This window comes from Limulus polyphemus, unplaced genomic scaffold (genome assembly GCF_000517525.1).
Source record: "Limulus polyphemus unplaced genomic scaffold, Limulus_polyphemus-2.1.2 Scaffold1196, whole genome shotgun sequence".
Taxonomy (NCBI): Eukaryota; Metazoa; Arthropoda; class Merostomata; order Xiphosura; family Limulidae; genus Limulus; species Limulus polyphemus.
The window spans coordinates 305,540-314,418 of record NW_013666806.1 but is presented as its reverse complement, the minus strand read 5'-3'; the positions used below and the strand labels follow the sequence as shown (position 1 = coordinate 314,418).

At 37.0% G+C, this 8,879-nt stretch overlaps 1 long non-coding RNA gene across 1 annotated transcript in view; it reads right to left on the bottom strand.

The window, feature by feature from the left end:
• The window catches only part of LOC106462549, a 20,302-nt gene that overhangs the window by 1,891 nt on the left and 9,532 nt on the right, over positions 1-8,879 (bottom strand). The window contains exon 2 of the long non-coding RNA XR_001290997.2: positions 7,821-7,982. This is a non-coding gene — a long non-coding RNA (uncharacterized LOC106462549). The remainder of the gene's footprint in view (positions 1-7,820; positions 7,983-8,879) is intronic.

The following is an 8,879-nucleotide window of genomic DNA, read 5'->3' as shown; positions in this document are numbered from 1 at the left end:
TGGAAAAACGTATGCAAATGTGGAAGGTGCTAAAGAGGACATTGACATGTTTTTTTGCTTCAAAGCCAAGTGATTTCTTTAATCAGGGCATTCATAACCTGATTGTAAGATGGAAAAGCATCATTGATGAGAATGGAGACTATTACATTTAATAAATGTTTTGTTTTTATATATAAGTTGTTTAGATGTTTTCATCTAAAAAAAAGCGACATTATTAATTATTTATTTATTTATTATTTATTATTTTTATTAATTTTTTAATAAACTCTCATTGTAATTACCTTTTCATTAATTGGTTCCCAAATCACTAAGGATTTTGTAGCATCCTTTGACACTATGGTATATAAAATGAAGTGATTTCATTCTTAGAATATCTTAACAAATAATATCCTTGTACTAAATTTACAGTGAAAGAAGTAAATAACTCAAATTTGTCTTTATAGATTGAATGATTATGGAGGTCATCTAAAAACATAAATTTATCATAAACACTATCCCACACTACACAAGTTACTCCCTCTATACTATTAAGCCTAACCTTCACTTTGAGATTAGCCACAAAAGAAGTACCAGAAGTGGGGAGGTAGGGTGGGAAGTACAAGTCAAGGTAAGCACCTATTGGAAATATATTTTCAATGTAGGAAAATACTTCAGATATACTATCCTACATCTGCTTACATAATAGCTAGAGTCCCACACTGAAAAGGTGGAAGGACCAATCCAAGTTACCCAGATGAACATCCTACAGAAAGCATCTGAAGAATGTCCGAATACTATAGGAAGGGAAGTGCCCATGTGGTGGTTCACTCAAATCGAAAACCAACTGGGCTTCTGGTTCTAGGTTCATCTCCATGCACTACCAGAACTGATGAGTCGCAACCCACAAGAGGTATGTCAAGGGTATCCCAAGTAGCCAGAGTACCTGTTAGTCAATCCATCTCCTTGCAATACTGAACACCAAAACCTCAGCTTGATAGAGGAGGTATGCCAGAGGAACCTGAAAAACTAGTAAATTATATCCATGGTAGGACAAGGGCTACCAATCCACACATGCATGAGGAATGATGTTGGCTAGTCCAGCTCTAATCCAAAACCTATCATTTGGGAACTGACATCCATGCAATGATAGAATGGGGGATCCCAACTGGAGGGGGGAAATGCATTATGGTAGATCTACTCTAGTGGTTAGGAAATCCATATGAAGAAGGGGGGATGCACTGTGGGGTCCAAAGGAATATTGGCACCAGAGACGATGCAATGGGTGACCATAAGAACCATATTTTGAAAAGCAGACCACCCCAATTTATTCAACTGAAGGATCAGCAGAGATGGGCACTATCCCCTTTGATTGGTGGGTCCAGCCCCTGGTTTTCTCTAGTGGGGCATCCCAGCCAACAGATCACCTGGTCCAGCCTCCAGGTTTTGACCCATTGGAGAAGGTGCACTAGGGATACTCCAGATGGTGTATATGTATACATACACTCTTTGTGTGATAGGCCATACAATGCAGATTTTGCATCTGATAGCCAAAAGTATACCTGTATAGGCACTACATGCCACCAAGTGGAATCCACTACCTATAAAGGACTTGACTGTGTAGGAGAGGGAGTAAAATTACTGATTCACAGTTGAACCATTGCCTTAGAATGTCAACAGGTGGAATGTGATATCCAGATGAGGGAGAAACAGGCATATGATATAGGTAATGGGAAATGAATGTGTTAGGTGTAGTCCATATACCAGACTGGATTATGCTCTCCAAAGGACAACACATATGAGCTTCCAGGAATAAAGTAAGATGTTGAATTTGTAAAGATGACACCAGGAAAAGATGTTGAGACTCGGGAGAGAAGGAAATATATATACCAGCCAAATAAGCTGACAAATCCAATCCGTGAGGGTAGAAGGTGAAAGATCATGTAGAAAGGATGGGTTCCAAGGAATGAATAATCTGGAATGAGAACCACAGAAGGAAGCCATGCAGATGATATAACAATGTAGAGCATGAACAGGACATAAATGTCTATCTGAATCTGAATGGAAGTATAGATGGGAAATGGAATGGAGGGAAATCAGCAGAAAAGAATAGTCACCCTCACAAGCCACCAAATAAAAACTGAAGAACTGAACCAGAAAATCAGGTCTGGCCCCCACATTTACAGTGTTGTGAGTCTGAAAAAGGAAAATTTACTTGGTAATAAGCCAAAGCAAAAAGATACAAAGATCTAGGAGGATGAGGCATAGTGGATCATGCACGTAACTGGGCATGGAACAGGTCAGGATGAACTCTGATACCCAGACAGAGTGGAAAAACAAGGTATTTTGATTAAGGAGCTATTTGTAAACAGGAATATGCACGGACAGACAAGACAAAGGACACAGACAAAATATAACACACCTGTGAAATCATGCCCCAAAAAAGGATGAGGGCAGCCTGGCAACATCCACAGGTGACACATAAGATTGCCTGGCATAGGATGGGGGAGGAAAAAGTGCTCTCTAAATTGTTTTCTTCAAAACCAGACTCCTACAAAAAAGGAGGCTCATGTACAGGTTTGAGAGAAGCTGGCAACCCCATGTAGTGTTCAAGCTCCTGTCAAACTAAGGCCGAGACATCCTCAGCTGAAAGTGCAGAATCTGAATCCTAAGAAACAACAGACGAAGTAACAGTAGTCATGATAGTGGTGTGTTTGGCATGGAATTCAGAATTTATGGATCAAATGAGGCAAGTCATGAAAAGTTTGCTTTCACTCAACACTAAGTTAATCTACTACTTTGAGAAAAAAATCAAGTGCAAAGTTTCAAGCATGAGCAAAATGTTATAACATCCAATCACGACTGTGCCTAAACAAGAAGTGAAGGTTAAGCTGAATAGTGTAGATGGAGTAACTTGTGTCAGGAGTGTGTGTCATGCTCCTTCTGGTGGAGGGTTGCTGCATGCTTATTTGAAAGCAAAGATGCAGTAGGACAACACTGAATATGGGATAGGTGGAAGTTTCAAGGCTAGTGGTGAGCAAAAAAAAAGTATGCATATAGAGGGCAGCAATGAATGAGAGAAGCTATTCTGTGAGGTATGATATATATATGGAGAAAGTCAAGACTATCTTGCAGTTATTTGAACTAACCAGAAATTTTAGTGGATAGCTTTCAAATAAGTATTGAAAATTGAAAACTTAAGATAAACTTCATTGCTCCAACACTTTTTTACTTATATGCTTCTTCTCAATAGATTTGTTTTGATCTGGTATAAATTACGTGAAATCCACCATGCAACATTTGGAGCGGTATATAAAAGAACATTTGAATTCCAATACTGGCAATTCTTTAAATATTTTCAAACACCTAGAACAGGAATATAATGGAACTTCTGGTGATATTTAACATTATCCTAAATTGAAAATAATACTTACCTCTGCTAACACTTATAGCTATTACTCAGCTTCCAGGGTTTCTTCTTTGCCCATCCAAGCAATGGTCTGATTTTTTTTTATTTGCTCTAGTCTTTTATACCCCACTCAATTGCTCTTGGCAATATTTGTATTATGATATTATCCACCTATGTCAATGCACCCTCTTATCCTGGTACTGTATATAAGCACCTCATTCAGATAATTTTATCACTTTTGACAGACTGACACCATCCCAGTCTCTAACACCAGCTCTTAGTAGGGAGGAAGGGTGAGAGAGTGTCAGTGGAGATATTATTGGAAATACATTTTCAATTTAGGAAAATGTTAACTTCCAAAACATCCCTCTGCTGACACTTATAACTAGAATCCCACATCGAGAAGGTGATGGGCCGGGGAGGGCATTATCTATATAGAAAGCGTCTGCATAGATCATGGGTGTGTCAATAGAAGATTAGCACCCTATTGGGGGAACTGCACTACATCCAGAACAGGTATGCTCTTCACCCTCAACTTAGTTCCTGTATGAGTGATCATTACCATAGATCAGCCCTAACCAGATAGCTAAGGTTCCACCACTCAGGGTTGGAATTAAGGGGGTCTTGGTCCTTATATCCCACATTGGTGGGTAGAGCAATTGGACTGCAAAGTTACATGTACATATATACTATTGATTGAGTCCCAACCTGTAGCCATAGAGTAATGCGTTATGAACCACCGGAATCACGACAAAAATGTAAGCAACCCTCACGTGGTCAAACTTTCTCCTCCACATGAATAAACCTGAAAAGTAACAACCCAGGCTCAGAATAAAGGGATCATGTATGCCATACTCAACCAAAGGAACAGAACTCATCCAGTCTGGAATGATGAACATTCATCCTCACTCCTCAAACAAGGTAAATTCCACTTGCCCCCAGAATTATGGAGAGGACGTGGAAAAACTGTGTTCAACCAAGGACCCAGGATGGGACCACTCCTCCTTCGGAATTATGAGGAGATAATGGACCCCCTTCCATGAACAATGACCCGATATTGATCAAAAAGAAAGGACATGCACACCTCAACCGGACAGCCAAGCATAAAATCTGAACCAGTATTATGAGTAGGCTCCTGCATAGGCTGGTGCTGTTCCTGTCAACATCTGGAAAAAAACATCCAGGAATCCAGGTAGGAGGGCCCATAACTTTGCCCTCTTCTCCAAAAGTGGAGGAATTCACTAACTCTCTATAGGAAAAGCCTCTGTCCACCACCCTAATGACTGGAACAAGGTGTGGTAAGAACTCCCTAGCTTCACTAGTAGAATCTGTGGATTAATGCATGTTGAGGCATCCTGAGAAACAGTGTTCTGGAAACAGTGCAATAAGTGAACCAAGTTCCCTAAATTTTTAAAACAAACCGACCCTGACTTATTCAATCTGATGATTGGCAGGGATAAGCAGGATCTCCTTTAGTTTTTACTCATGACAGTCCATGAGTGGCAGTCCAGCATAGTGTGGTAATACCACCTGGTGAGCTCCTAGGTGGTTTTATGGAACACCTCATTTCCACAGAGCCTGTTACAACCAGTAGTAATTATAGTGAAATAGAGGTTGCCAGTGCAGAATTGGTTTGATAGAAGCAGTGGAATTTGAGACTCCAACAACAACCAGGAGGAATGTAGAAGCCAAAAAATTGAACCAACATGCATGCTAACAAGGGATCCAGCTCATCATCAAAGAAGTTGGTGATCTGGAGAGCCTTCTTACAAAGTGAAGTGAAAGGAAACAAAATGTTGAATTTGAGTTTTAAGTCCATTGAATTACTCTGTCCCATCAGGGGACATAGAACTATGTATGTAAACTACAAACTCTGCCTTAAAACCCTGAAATTTGAGGAGCAGATGTATTATTTGAGAGTCAGAAAAATGCCTCCACCTGGGGGTGGTAGGCTAAATCACAAAGTTCTTACAATATGTCGGATAAGATCTAACTGTCTTTTCACATGACTGAGAAGTAAACCTTCTAGCATGAACCACAATATCCATGTATGGGGGGAAAAAACTAAAAATTCCCTTCCAGACCTTTCAGCCATCACTTAAGGTGCAGGTTCAAAAGAAACCAGAAAAAAAACCCAAAACCTCATACTCTTGAAGAACTAACAGAAGATAAACAAATCAAAGGCAGCTTATCCCAAAGTGGCCTCCTTTATATTTTTCATAGGTCATATAAAGATTGTCTTGATTACCATTGACTGGAACAGCATTTTTTCAGGTGAAGGAAGTTGTTTTGTTAGACCAAAGCAGCTTCAAGCCATTGGCCGCATTCACCCTAGGGAATTGAACTCTGGATCCCAGTACTGTAAGTCCATAAATGTACCACTGTCCCAAAGGGGGCTGAAAATCCAACAGACTAAAAGAAGGCACAGGATCACCCATAAGTGCCACCTCAGAACCCCTGGAGGACCACTCCAGATCCGAATATATGTCTCCATCTCACACGAATAAGATCACTGATATTCTCCCCTCCCCCATTGTTGTGCACTCCTAGATATCAGAGGTAGAAAAAAAGAAACTCAATTTGCCTCCATAATCTGAGAATTCAAACCATCATTGGCTTGTCAATCAGTAGCAAAAAAAATTTTTTAATTATTATTATTATTATTACAAAAATCAACTAGATAATACAATAGCGTTCAAAATAGTTCCAAACGATTGTTAAAGTGGGAAACCTGTTAGTGACATTTTGTCAAGAAAAAGTGATAAAATTATCTGAACAAGTACAGTACCAGGATAGAGGGTGCACTGATATAAGTGGAGAGTATTCCAATACAAATATCGCCAAGAGCAATTGAGTGGGGTATAAAAGACTGGAGCAAGTGCGAAAAAAATCAGACCAATGTTTAAATTGGCAAAAGAAGAAACTCTGATGGTTGAGCAATAGCTTTAAGTGTCAGCAGAGGCAAGTATGTTTTGGAAAGAAATTTGATATACTATGTACTTCCAACAACAAACAAGATGTAAGAATCAAAGAGACTGGCTGTAAAGAAATTAAAACCAATATCGAACTCTAAATCATCAGAGATAGAAATGTTTCTGATATTGTAATTGCTTATAAAGTATTACAAAAACTGAAAATTTAATTTCATTGCACAAAGAACATCAATTTATCTCGGTAATGTATTATACCTAAAACAAATTACTTCATCATCAGATACAAAACATGTTTATATGTAATTAAAGGGACATAATAATGTAACGGTAGATTATGCATTAGATCAGTCGGATAAACAAGTTGGTTGCAGTTTTTTCTTTTTATTTTATTAAATTTGCTGAACAAAACTTCTGATTGCATTCAAATACAAATCAAACACTATTTTAGATTTTTTTATGGTAAGGCTTTTTGACTGTAAAAATTATGCTCACATTAATGTTATGGAATGAATGTAATACTTTTTGAGATCTATAAATGCTGGATTGTAATACTTGACCAGATTGTTTGGATCAGTGCAAAGTCATAACTTATGATTATTATGAGACATCTATAACACGAAGCTGAAAATAACTTTAGAATATGCAACATATAGTATGTTTTTTATGTTTTCATTTGTAACAAAAACCCTTAATTATTTAAAACAATTTTTATAATGTTGTGGTATACTGCTCCATCAGCTTTCACTGGATTATGGTCTATCTCCATATAATTTAAGCTTCATCTGAATGATTTCCCAAATAAAAATAATGTCCAATGTATGCAACATGTCTAATATATGTAACTGTACAAAATGGACAAAAAAGCACACACCATTAAGGCAGATGGCAAAAGATTTAAAGCATACCTCTATGCTAATTCTGTCTGATAGTCCAACGCTACATCTTAAGCAGTTCATATATTTCAGAAACTGTTGGGCACTTTGATCAACTGTCCATCAATCAGCCAGCTAAACAAAGACTCGTATGATAATTTCAGTTCAATCTTAGATCATGCTTACTAGTTCTAGTATTTTGTCTCCAACCCAAACACCTCTTCCCCTTCAACATTTTCTCATCAGAATTAAATTAATTGTGTGGATGGCTAGCTTGACAATAGAAATGGTGAAATTCTACCAAATAGTAGCTAATTCTCATCCATGAAGAAATACATTTGTAACTCAATGAATGTATGATATATACAAATAACTTTATCTAACTTATATTACACTGGTTACTTCGTTCATCGGGTTCACAATGTTAAAGTATATGTTTTGCATCTCTCTCCAAGATCTAATAAGACTAGTGTTATTTTGATACAACCCATTATTTATACAATAGTGTTATGTGCATCTTAATTAGAATGTATTCACACTAAAACATCTGTCTGTAAAAACAGTTCACATATCAACAAAAATCAAACTTAGGAAGTTTTATTTCATTAAGACAAGAGAAGTAACACTTACTTCCACCATTTTCCAGCATCATGTAAGTATGTACAACTCCATGTGGTCCTAGAGCATTCCATCCAATCATAGCTAGAATAAATTCAACTTCTGAACTCCAACGTTCACGACCCATATTTCTCAGAGTTAATAACAGCTAATTCCCAAAATGAAACTTTAAACCTATAAGAAAAATATTTTTTTTAATACAGGTTACACATGTAGCTTAATCACAACTGGATACCACAACCTACATGTATTTTTAATTTTCAGTAGGAATGCAATTATAAGTCTTTCTGAAATATATCATTATAACTTTCATATAAATGAAACTATTATACATGAATATTTACCAGAAACTAATAAAGTTTACTCCTAACTGCATATTTTCATTCCTGGTACCTATAATATTCAATTGCAGTAGCAGCCTGAATTTTTATAATTACATCATCATATGACCACATTATAGCATATTACCAATTTTTAACTTCAATACCCTTTTCACCAATGTGTATTATTTTAATCTTCTTTTATGTTATGAATATTAAGGCCTCCTACTATATTCCACATTCCTCTGTCTCTTCACGTTGGTGGATCTGTGTTGTCTCTTAATAAAAATTTCAAGCATATAATTTTAATCTTAAAAATAAAACTCATCATGAATTTCTATAATATACATTTGTTTCTTCCTGAGCTCCTCACAACAAGATGTCAATTTTTCATTTAAAATCTAACTGGAATAAAAAAAAATTATATTTATCTGAATGCATTGCATCCTAAAGAATAATTAACTGATGAAAGAAATATAACATTAGAAGAACCAACATTTCTGAATATACAGTAATCAGATTTTCCACTCTGAAGAGCAGGAGTTTGGAAGATAGCAGAAGATAGGTTAAAACTTTCTGTATATTAAGCTATGTAGATATATGAATCACAAGACCTGTACAGAGGTATGAATCTGATGCGATGAAGGGACATGGAACACTTCATACTTTAGAGCAGTGGTTCTCAAACAGTGCGCCCCAAAGCTTTTTCAGATGCGCTCCGTAGCATTCCTGAAAAATCTATCCAGATATG